This window comes from Alosa sapidissima, chromosome 9, assembly GCF_018492685.1.
Source record: "Alosa sapidissima isolate fAloSap1 chromosome 9, fAloSap1.pri, whole genome shotgun sequence".
In the NCBI taxonomy this organism is placed as follows: Eukaryota; Metazoa; Chordata; class Actinopteri; order Clupeiformes; family Clupeidae; genus Alosa; species Alosa sapidissima.
Genome location: NC_055965.1, coordinates 31,276,909 through 31,290,002, shown reverse-complemented (window position 1 = coordinate 31,290,002; position 13,094 = coordinate 31,276,909). Strand labels below are relative to the sequence as shown.

At 38.8% G+C, this 13,094-nt stretch overlaps 1 protein-coding gene and 1 pseudogene across 3 annotated transcripts in view; both read right to left on the bottom strand.

Annotated features, from left to right (window-relative positions):
- Positions 1-12,123, bottom strand: part of LOC121718873 — a 30,209-nt pseudogene extending 18,086 nt beyond the window's left edge.
- LOC121718806 (NACHT, LRR and PYD domains-containing protein 3-like) overlaps positions 1-13,094 on the bottom strand; it is an 849,641-nt gene that overhangs the window by 89,933 nt on the left and 746,614 nt on the right. The gene's annotated exons all lie outside the window — the stretch shown is intronic.

Below are 13,094 nucleotides of genomic sequence, written 5' to 3'. Positions count from 1 at the left end.
AGTCACTAGGAAGCATGCCAGTCAAAATATGTAATCATCATTTCTGGAATCTGGCAATATAAGAACCATGATGGTGGGACACCCCAGCAAAATATTAGTAAAACCTACTGTTAGAACTAAACATGGTGAAGCAGCTTTTAGCTGCTATGCGGCTCAGCTCTGGAACCAACTTTCGGATGACATCAAAAAGGCCCCAACTGTAGCCAGTTTTAAATCTAGACTTAAGACCAAACTGTTCTCAGATGCTTTCTGCTAACTGCGCCGAGTTACAAATTCTGCATCTGCCTTGATAATTATTCTACCTTGTCTTTTATTACTTTTTTTTTACTACTTTTGCTTTTGTTTTTGTTTTTGCTTATTAATTATTCTTTATTTTTAAATGATTTTACCTCATGTGTTATGTTTTCTTTTTATTATGATCTTTGCCTTATTTGAACTATTCTTTGACTATATTGCCCTTCTATGCTTTTATTTGTTATTATTGTTTGGTTTTGTTTATGTAAAGCAGGGGTTTTCAACCGGTGGTCCGCGGCGTCATTGCAGGTGGTCCGTGACATGCATTCCAGCCTGCGTAATTTCACAATTAATAACTTTTTTCCATCATTAATTTTTCCAAACCATTTCCAGAATTGTTGTGCATTGGTGTGAATACTGAACTTTTTTTGCGTCCCCAACGTCACACACGCACATTCATGAGGTAGGCTACAGTCTGCGCGATATAGACCAGCTCGGACGGAGTTCACGTTATGTTTCGTTGAAAAGAAGCTTAATAGTTTCGTGAAATTTGGAGAGGAGTGGAGCTGTTAACTAACGTTTCTAACTAAGGTGAAGTTAGCTAGTCAGTACCAGCATGGATCGCTATTTTAGTAGCCTACGGAAAGTAACAGATGTCAGGACAGATGGACAGGATTCTGCTGCATGCTCTTCAGACAAAGCTACAACTTTGGAGGAAACATAGTGGAAATGAGAAATACAGTGATGATTAAATGTTAAATATGGATTTAACAGAGAAGAAAATACAGTGATGATTAAATGTTAAATATGGATTTAAATGGATTTCATATGGAGACACACATTACAGTTTCTTGAGTAGCCTATACAGATTTTGCGTGATGTCAAAGACAGCCGCTCATGAGAAAGAGTGCTGTGAGGTGTGTTTTACCCTTTCCAACTATACCTCTGTGAGAGCGGTCCCCCCCCCCCCACACACACACACAATAGTGGTCCGTGATTACTTGTTAGTCAGGATGGTGGTCCCTGGCACAGAACCAGTTGAAAACCCCTGATGTAAAGCACATTGATGATCATCTGCGTATGAAATGCGCTATATAAATAAACTTGACAAAACAATGTACAAAAATGTACTGACAGTTTACTTTAGAATACGTTACAATTTCGGCCTAAAGTTGGACACTGCATACATTTGTTGCAATTTCAAAAACAGGATTGAACCGCTTATTTTACAGTGTCCTTATCCCCATATTTGGTAAGGCCTGCTGGTTATTGTAAGATATGGTTTGTCATGCACTGAGTGACGAATCCATGATGTCTTCAAGGTTTAAATTAAGGGAATTTGCAAAAATTAGCGTATGTTTCAAGTCAATAAACATTCTTAACTAGAAAAGCATTTCCTGAAGGAAATACAGTGCATGAAAATGCAAAAATATGATGTAAAATATTGCTAGATAGATGAGGTTTGAGAGAAAGTGGATTAGAACATTATGTCCAATATTCCAATATGTGGTTTAATGTTCTGCATTTCTCATTAGTGGGTCACTTTGATACTAAAAGTATGATTCTATGTAATGACTGTATGATATCTGTACTGTCCCTGTGTATATCTGTGTGTGACTGTGTTTAGAGATAAGCAGGAATATTATGACTTTGCAGTGTTTCACTGTTCTGCATGGCTGCGTCAGTAGCTATCTGCTCCGGATTGCCAGGCTGCCACTAATCAGGGTCTGATTCAGTGTAGTCCACGTGACATGGGATGACCAATGCCATCTCCCGTCAGCCTGGAAGGATACTTAAACTCTAACTATTTCCTTGTCGTTAGAGCAGCTGATGGTTCTTTAGGTGAAGTCATGCTGTCTCTCCCTTGATGCGCATCATTGTAAATAAACTCTGTTCCTGATTTTTCATACTATTGGTCTGACTGGGTCTCTATTAAATCTATGGTATCAAAATTACCATCAGGTTTAATATAGTTGGAATGACTGAACAGTTAAATAGGTGGATAGTTTAAATGGTTAAATTATTTAGGTAGATATAGTTGGAATGGCTCTAATGTTTGCTAGCAGTTATGCTAACTATGTTGACAATAATAATAATGTTAACCAAGTTACTTAACTTAGCTAATGTTTTCTAGCCGTTTTTAAAAAAATGCTAATAATGCTAATGCTGTTAACTATGCTAACAATGTTAACCATGTGACTTAGCTAACTTAGCTAGTAATTTATAGCAGTTATGCTAAAATGTTAAGAATGCTAACTCGTAAACTATGCTAACCATGTGACTTAGCTAACTTAGCTATTCATTTTTAGCAGTTATGCTAGCAATGTTAACTATGCTAACATGCTAACCATGTTACTTAGCTAACTTAGCTAATGTTTTCTAGTAGTTTTGTCAAAAATAATAACTATGCTAACTATGCTAACCATGGGACTTAGCTAACTTAGCTTATCATTTTTAACTCATTGAATGCCAAGCTGTTTTCGGAAGCTTTGTTCTAGAGTGCCAGCAATCTAGATCATTGTTGATCATTTTTGTACAGCCACAGCATATTCTGTGTTATAGCTATGAACACATACAATTAGAGATGCACCGATAGATCGGCTGGTGACCGGAATCGGCCGATTTTCACGTGATCGGCCATGACCGGTCTGAGACATGCCGATTTTATCCGGGTCAAATGCACTTTTGCGCCACAACTGTAACAACACCCAGCTGAGTTTGCAAAGTTTGAAGAAGCTAGCAACCAGGCCAACACTCAGGGCTGGATGTAGGGCTACAAAGAAAGCGCTAATAGGCTACTGAGTTTTTCTATGCAGCAAACGCTGTGCTTTGCCATTGGCCTACTGCGTGGAATTTACTAAGCTGTCACTTCATTAGGCTACGTAAACATCGCTCATCACCGCCCGTCACTGCCGCTAATTGCGTGCCCACAGCTGAACCACAGCGCTGCTGAACGGAGATAACCGATTGCGACATTAAAAATAATCAAAGTTTAGCGATCATAGGCTACATAATAAGATGTCAACAAGCAGCAACATACAGTAGCCCTAGTAGTTCTACTCCACTTAAAAATACTCGTAACTATTTACTGCACGTAGACTAGGGCTATGCCTTAAAATACCCTAGTAGATTGAGAAGTGGATGTCGTGAAAGTGAACAAATGATAGCCTATTAGAAAGGCAAACAAACGTTAAAGTTACTTTTGACATAGTAGCCTACAATGAAGAAAACTGATGCTCTGAATACTGAATCAGCCGTCTCTGAAAGTTTCTAGGCCTATAGCCTAATTGATGCATTTAACCGGAATTTGGATTTAATTTTTTCACCGCAAAACAGACGTGCACTGTTTTCATATATGGTGGAGCACCTAATCGCTATTAGCACTTCTTCTCCCCTGTGTTTGGTGATAGCCTAGGCTACAACCACTTTTCACTCGCCATCCCATAAATTCATCAATGCATATTAAAATATGTTACATGGTAGCATGTTCAAATGTATCATGACAATTTTTCTTATATCTTTAGTTGGATATTGGATGTGAGAAGAATAAAATGGGTATTCCATAACTTAACTTAATCCATAATTTCATACTGCAACTAAAGTTAGACTTGAAGAAGAATCTGTCTGCTCAACAGTTCCATTTTTTTTAACAGCCATTTCATTATTGATAAGTTGATTACATGTCTATATTAACATGTTCTATCAAAGAAAAGATAGAAAATAACTATTTGTGTGTGTGCTGTAAAATGGTTAGAAGAAATGAAATTGGAATCGGCTAAAATCGGTATCAGCAGGTCAAACTCTATGAAAAATCGGAAATCGGTATCGGCCCAGAAAATTGCAATCGGTGCATCTCTACATACGATGGCTCGTTTAAAATGTGAGACTTTAAGCTCTCAGTGGGTGCAAACCGTGTATTTCTACACGCCTCTGTTCCTGAGAAATCCCAAGCTAAACAGTAGCTAGTTTTCATCAAAATCGCTGGAGATATAACGTCTTTCATGAAATATGAAGTGTTGCCTGTAAACTTTCTGGGAAGTGATCAGCGAAACCTGGCGAGTCTGCCACCTAGTGATAGACCCACGAAAATGGCCTGGTTTTGAGATGACGTGCATGCGTCACTGATTCGACACAAAGCGGCAACCGAGTTATGATAAAATGTCCAGATAAAATGTCCAGATTGTGCGTTTTCATGAGTTTTCGATCGTCATACATTTCATTTCCATTCATCACAGAGTTCCCAAAATCACATATAAGGTAGGGATCGACCGATATGGTTTTTTCAGGGCCGATACTGATATCAATTATTACCAAAACAGGAGGCCGATAACCGATATGTAAAACCGATATGTCAGTTGTCAAAAAGGGGGGTAGGTAGTAAAGGCGATATGCTGCAAAAAATTAATTCAAAAGCATTTAATTATGCAAACTTTTCTTTCTTCTTTTGATACACAATTGTCTATCAACTTGCATCACTTGCAAGTGTAAATCCTGTGTATCATGTTAATCCAAGAGCTAAGTGATAGCAATTATTTTCATAGACTAGGCCTACACAATGGGCTATGTGCTTGTTAAGGGACCTGTCACAAAGAGGATGCTTTGCCATCGTGTGTGTGAGTGCACAAGAGAGGGAGAGGAAGAGGTGCATGCGTGATGGCAAGTGTTACGGTTGAATAGTTTAACAAAACAGTTTTAAAATAGTTCTTAGGCTATTTAAGTATGCAATTTGTGTCCATGTGTAGACTACAAGCTACACTTTTAAGAGCCTAAAGCTCAGGACGCGATTTAGTTCAGGTCGGATTAAATTACAGCTGGCCCTGGGTGCATGTTGTCTTTTCTGACAGTCCGTTTCAAAAAGGAGCAATTAGACTTTTTGACGTTCGCTATCGCATAATTTAGGACTTGTCTGTACTATGTCCGCCGTGGTGTCCCGTTATTCACAATTAACGAACGAGGCGGAGGCAGAGAACTCCCGACACGCAGCACCTGAGTTTGTAGGCTAACTAGTAAACAGTAACATGCATCAATCGGGAATTCGCTAAATGAGGGAAGTGGGTGCTTTACTTATTGATCTGGATCAAAGAGACAATAGCTTACAAAGTGGTGTTTTTGTAACTTCAGTGTAGATGATTGTGATTCATTGCAACTTCAGCAATGTAGGCTACCTTCCTTACCTTCGAAAAATAGCTCCGTACAGCTGAAGCCCAGTCTACAGTCTGCCTCAGTGAGAATCCTAAACTTTGTCTGTGTTCAGTCTTCGATCCTGATTGGCTGCATTCGTGCTAACTAACAAATCAGACGGTGTAGTGGGCGGGACAATGCTCTTGACCACAGAGTAGCAAATGCAGGGAGTGAGAGACGCTTTACAGACAAAGTAGCGCGTTTCATTCTTTATCCATTTCAATATCGGCTTATCGGTGGAAAAAATGACGATACCAATTATTATAAAAATGCTAAATATCGGCCCTAATAATCGGCCAGGCCGATAATTGGTCGATCCCTAATATAAGGTGTGTTAGAGTGTCTAGTTTAGTCTAGTGTCTAGTTTAGTAATATTACGTTTTTGGCACTCAACGCATGGGAAGGAAAAACGTAATATTACGTTTTTGGCACTCAATGAGTTAATAGTTATGCTAACTGAAGTGTTGCCTGTAAACTTTCCGGGAAGTGATCAGCGAGACCTGGCGAGACTGCCACCTAGTGATAGACCCACGAAAATGGTCTGGTATTGAGATGACGTGCATGAGTCACTGATTCGACCCAAAGCGGCAACCGAGTTATGATAAAATGTCCAGATAAAATGTCCAGATTGTGCGTTTTCATGAGTTTTCGATCGTCATATATAGGGCTGCACGATATATCTAAAATCTATCGTTATCGCAATATCAATGCTTGCGATAGACATACCGCCAAGATTACTTAATTTTCGATACATTTTGATACATTTTCTACATTTTTGAATGTCAACATATTTTACCAAACCGATGCGGTCATGCTGCCCGAGAAGCCCGTTTATCCCCTACCAGTTTAGGTGCGCGGTGTTTTAGGTGTTGGTGGGAGCTAAGTCGTGATGGCTGAAGATAGTGAGCAAGGTAGGTTACACTTGGGTGAAGAGGGATTGGTGACTAAAAGGAAAAGCACGTCTGATATATGGAAATATTTTGGTTTTATGAAGGATGACGTGTTACAAACACAGTGCCAAATGCGTCCTTCTCCACCGTGTTAAAATAAACAATTTCTTTCGTTATCGTTAGGATCAGAAGATATGTCTTTCACTGTAAGGCTTGTATTTCATGATTTGCATTTAGCAAAAGCCCCAGAAAGCAGCAGAGAGGTAATCAGGATTCGTTATTTGTAAAAGTTGTTTAGCCTACTTCGTTGGACTGTGCGATCGCAGCCCCTTACTTTCACTTTCCGCTGCCCTCGTAGTCTAGCGTGGGATGCGCAGCGTATGAGGTTACAGACTGGGCTACTTAAGATTTTAGATGAGTGACCGCCGAGATATAGCTTAAGTAACTTTTTTGCTAGGCCCAGCGAAGGCTGGCAATGTGGAATATTGCGCTGGTTGGTGCACAAGTGTTCAGATTGGCTGTCTATCCGTCTTTTAGGAGGATTTTCCACACAACTTCGATAGCCTAGTCAGTAGGTCTCTTAGCTGTCCACTTTCATCAGGCCATATATAGCCTAGGCTACATAATATTTTATATTTTTTATGTAGAAAATTATACATTTATTTCTGTAATTATACACAGGTTTATCATTTACCAACAAAACTAGATGCGCGCGCAGCCATGGGGCAGAAGACGCTTGGTGGCCGTCCACAACGTTATAAACTCAACCTAAATAGTTGGCTGCTATAAGCTACAATCGGAATTTTTTGTATACCCCTGTTGTCTCAAAATATACCATTTCATTTCAGGCTATATTTCAGAGTTTGCCGTTCATTTTCTTTATTAATATAACATTGTATTTTGTCATTTTTGGTGAAGACATGCATTCCGTTAGGGATATTGAACATATTGAACATTCTCTAACCATCATGATTTCGAATTGGTGCAGTTTTCAGCATAACAACTAATTTTATTCTATTCAAGGAGAGCACTGCTCTATGCTGTTCTATGGTGCTTTCTGCCTCTTAGTTGCGCACACATGTTTTCATGACGTTGCATAGAAATCCATGTATACATTTATCCCCCCCCCCAACCCTACAGTCTATGCTAGCAGCAAGTAGATTTTCTTATTTTTTTATAGATAGAGATAAAAAAAATCTGATAGAGATTTTATTATTTTTTTAAATTAAATATCGCAAGTTATATCGTTATCGCATGACTCAATAATGTTATCGCATGTTTTCCTAATATCGTGCAGCCCTAGTCATATATTTCATTTCCATTCATCACAGAGTTCCCAAAATCACATATAAGGTGTGTTAGAGTGTCTAGTTTAGTCTAGTGTCTAGTTTAGTAATATTACATTTTTGGCACTCAACGCATGGGAAGGAAAAACGTAATATTACGTTTTTGGCACTCAATGAGTTAATAGTTATGCTAACTAGCATGCTAACAATGTTAAAATGCTAACAATGCTAACCATGTTACTTAGCTAACTTAGCTAATCATTTTTAGTAGTTATGCTAACTATGTTAACTAGCATGCTAACGATGTTAAAATGTCAACTATGTTAACCATGTTACTTAGCTAACTTAGCTAATCATTTTTAGCAGTTTTGCTAAAAATGCTAACAATGTTAGCGATGCTAATATGCTAACCATGCTAACTAACTACAGTGGGTAGGAGTCATAGTTGATGACAAGTAACAGTTACAATGGCTGAACCAGGGCTCGAAATTAACGATGTCCCGACATCCCGGGGCCCATAAAAAAGGCTTCCGGGACACAATAGAATGATGTCTGGGACAACTCTGGGACAGTAGAAAAAATGGCAAAGCAAATTTCAAAATAGGTACTTTTTTCCTAAACTGTTCACATGGGAATCTAAACGTATCTTTCTCGTCTGGATAAAATGATACAACATTTGACCTGGCGTAACGGACAGCTGGCAAAAGCAGCGTCAGCCAGCTGATCTGTAAATAAGTGGTTTTGTAGCCTACACGCAGCCTTACAACACTGTTTAGGCTACTGCTCTTCAAATCATGGTAGGCTACAATGTTATTTTTGGTACAAATATAGTAAGATACCCAAATGGGCTGGGTGCTTGCGTTTCCTTAGGAATCCGCCATTTAATTGGTTAAATGAATATTAAGTGACGGCGGTAGGCCTAATGGGTCACTTTCCGATATAGAGGTTAACTTACCTAACTAGCAGGCAGGTAAATGGCATTTGTTTTCATGACAGACGAGATGAGTCCTCTCTGACTAAAACGCTGCGTGTTTTCTTTCAGTGACAGACAAACGTCACCAATATCATGCTGAGCTAAATAGCCTACTGCAACTGCGATTTGACAAAACGATAGTGTTGCAAGGTAGCCTATAACAATGATAACAGTTATTTAAGTTAGCATTTGACATTTCGCTGTGGCAGTTCTAAGGCTAGGGGTGTCCAAACTGTGGCCCGCCACGCACTTCAATCAGGCCCGCCGAGCATTTATTAGTTTATCATAGATCCGGCCCGCCACGCACTTTAATCTGGCCTGCCGAGCATTTAGGTTATCATAGACCGCTCGCTATGTTTCCCATCAATAGACGACGTTGTGGTTAACTTTAGGCTACTGCAAACTGCTTTACACTCTTCTTAGAGAACGTTTACAATGTCAAAACAGCTTGTTACATGGGGATAGTTGCAGCAGATCTAACTCCGTTTTGCTACTTTATTTAATTGGGAACGCATTTGAGTGTGCACAAGAGGGTGAGAGCACGGCAGGAGAGTAGCCTGTCTGACAGCTTCGTGGTAATTTCCCACGCTAATTGTTTTCACCGAGATCTGTGGCCATGACATCACACCAAACTGACATTGAAATTAAAGACACGTGAAAATAGATTATTGACGTAATGTTTTATAACCCTGTCAGTCAAAACGATGGACAATGAGAACGTCTAGTGCAACCTCAAAAAAGAGCCAAAAGCGCAATCTCTGAAAATGAGTGTTGTGTGAAACAGCAGATGATTAATGTTAATAAAATGGTGTTTAATAAATTGTTCAGATCTGACATGGTGGACCAGAACGAGTTAATTAAGTGATGCAAGTTACTGATTATTATGCTGTTTATTATGTAGAATGGGAAAAAAACAAGAACTTGAATTTGGGACACTGGTGGTTAAGTCCGGGACAGTGCCAAGTAGAATTCGGGACAGCTTCGGGACACTGAGAAAAAAAAGTTAATTTCGAGCCCTGGGCTGAACAGTTAAAAGGTTCAGTAGTTTAAAGGGTTAAATTGATTAACAGTGAAATATTGTAGTGAGGACTTTTATTTTGAAACAGTTTTTGGCAGAGGAAGCAGTTGAACAGGATGTGTAGTCTTAATAGAGCCAGTTTGTATGCTTAAAGCAGTGGTCCCCAAACTATGGCCCGCGGGCCGGATACGGCCCGCCACCTCATTTTGGGTGGCCCCCCCAAAACATGTCTGTGGTATATAGCATCTGGTCCGCATGGGAGTACGACATCGTCAAACTATAACCTCCGTAATTTCCACCATTCATTCTCTATGGCGAGTCTTAACAGTTCACATGTAATAGTCTTTTTGTCCACTGGTGGTTGTTTTGGCGCTGTTTCACGTTTGCCATCGAAAACGGAATGAAATGTATAGGCCTACCTGCAAACAATGTAAGAGGCCTACGTTGACTGCATCAGTACTCAAAGTATTCTACAAGTTTATCAATTAATTGTTAATAACAAACTAACTTCTATTCAAGTCATATTCCTGGGACTTTCCGGGATAATTATTTCTATTTTTTTTTCACTCGTTCAAATGTTCATACAAATTCACAATTCACAAAGTTCATCAGGTGAATGAAAGTGGTCATTTCAGATGTTTTTGCCAGCACTTCATAAAACTCTCATAGTTTGAGAACTTCAAATTATTTGTAGGATATTGCTTGTTCACAACTTGAGCTGTGCATGCAAAGACACAGAGTTCAGAGTTCACACATTTTGAATAAAATACACTTTTGGGACTCCCTGCTAATACATTTGGGAATGCTATTTTTCAGCTATTTTCATCCAATTCTAATCTTTTAATCGTACCCAAAGTGCTCCACAAACAAAGTGGAGAAGCTGCTTTTATCCATTATGCCCCCAAACTATGGAACACCCTGCCTCTGTACATCAAGCAGGCGAGTTCAGTAAATATTTTTAAAAAAGATCTGAAAACATACCTGTACAGGAAAGCTTTTAGTTAACACATTTTATCCTGTAGACTACTTTTTCAGATTATTCTGAAAATCTGCTGCTATTGGAGGGCGCAGCCATCCAGAAGCAGATGGGCTCCCCCTATTAAGTCAGGTTCTGCTCAAGGTTTCTTCCTGGAATATGGGAGTTTTTCCTTGCCACAGTTGCCATATGGCGTGCTTGTGGGGGGTAAGAGGGTTAGGGCTGCCAGTCTTATGACATGTCATTTTCTATATTTTTGATATGTTGCTGAGAGAATCATAAACGGCCCCAGCAATGAAGAAAAGTGATTGATAATGACTGACTGACTATTATTGTGTTACATGCTTCAAATGTAAAGCACTTTGAGCTGCATTCTGTGTATGAAAGGTGCTATACAAATAAAGCTTATTATTATTATTCAGTAAAGGCGAATCTAGTGTAAAGTGGATACATTTTGGCCTATACTGTCCAGGGAAAACAAATTAAACACCATAAACCATATATTTTCTATAAGCATATACCCTCTAGATGAGATATAATACCAGTTAAGACATGTATTATCTTCCTCCATGCCTTGGACAATTTGTTTGTCAAATGTTGCAATTAGTTTTGGGTCACTATACATTAGCTATACATAATTATATTATGCCCTGTTTGCCCATGTTAACAAACAATTTCAAAAAACTTATAATACATTTTTTGTTTTATAAATTACATTTAAATTATATGAATTTATATAAATTAAATTACAAATTGTAATACAATTTTTCCCCTATTTGCGTGAGAAAAATAGTGTATGGGCGCATGAATAGGGTATATTTAGGTCTTTTTCTAAACTTTCCCCTATTGGGATTCTTCGGGGCTTTTTTTCCCTTACTCAGGACATATTGAGGATACAAAATCAGTTAAGTTTGCTTGTGTTGCAATTTGTTCAACCCTTTCTCCTAAAATGACTGGACTAACTTGTTTGTGAATGTTTGACAACTGCAGCTTGGTGAGCAACGCGGGCACGTGCAAGGAAACCAGTAGTTGTAGGTGGGGAATACCAGAATAGAACACCTGCAACGCGCTGTTCAGATTAGAATGTTGGCGGTTGGTCTAACGTTAACATTAGCTAGGTAGGAGACTTCTTTGTACTTTGGTATACATATAGAAGTATACCAAATAGAAGAAGTATACCTGATAGAAGAGGCGTAGCAAGTCATATTTTAAAGATGTAACAGGCCTTAAGTCCACACGGAGACAACAAACATGCTAGTTTTACTTAAAGTAAGCGTATGGGGGCATTATTTTTTAATTTCCTGAAACCCTATTCATTTTTCTTCTTACAAACGAAAAAATATAAACATGCTAATCGAACGCATACAAAATGACGGCTCTTAACCATGCTCTTAACACGTAGCCTACCTCAAGCAAGACTGCTGGTCCATACACTGAGCGCTGTTAATGTGATGCTGAGGTCTTCATCTGACAAGACGTGAATGGCGTTGATCATAGAAAAAACAAACAAAAGATTTCAGGACCAACATTACATCTTTACTCCTCCGTGCAAGTCTCCCTCGCAAAAAAACTTCCTACCAGTGATAAAGTTAGCAAATACAATAACACCTATACGTTACTGCCACCTCCCGGAATGGAGTGTGAGTGCAGGAATTTGAAAAATCACCCAAAGCCCTTTCACATTATGAAATTATGTGAAATTATGTGTTTGTACCATGTAAGATCCCAGATAGCAAAATCAGATTGTCAGACAGTGGACAGCTGGTGGTATGCCGCCTAAATTTAACTTGTCATGAATATTAAGAAAAGTTAATAAAATGATATATGGAGTATGGACCCTTTCAAGAGAGTTCCATTATCAGCATCATAGTTGGCCCCACAAGACTTCCTTTTTAACATTCCATATGTTATCTTAATGCAGAGGAAGTAGATTGGGGCCCAAATAGAACGTTCAAGCATTGTTTTTGTTTTTATTGATGAAAGGGTCTATAACTGAACAAATGAAAAACATTTTGGACCAATAGTGGCAAAATATTGGGCAATTGTCTACAGCCCGCCAGCATACCGCCAGAGAACCGATGAGCAAAATGCCAGCGGACCGCCAGCTATGCCCCCAATGGACCGACACTGGTCCGCCAGCCTCTTGCTATCTGGGATACTTTGTAACATAAGGACTTTGTTATGAAGTCTGATTCAGCCTCTTGCTCTGGTCTGGTCAGTGAATGGTCCAAATACTGTAGGCAGTCTAAAGGTAAGTGTCAATTCACATATGTCTAAACAAAATGTAGATGACTAAATAACCAGAAGATTGTTGTTGTAGAAAAATCAAACTTAAAATTAATTTCAAATACAATTTTATGCTAAGATGAATATTTACATCATCCAGTGATCATACCTTTATCTTATAGTCAACAAATTCACCTATGAAAAACAACTGGTACGAAGGAAACCATATCAGTACACTTCTATAGCAATAAGCAAGAGCATGTCATTAGGCAAGCTTTTTTTTTTACTGTAAGGCTGACATTTTGACATT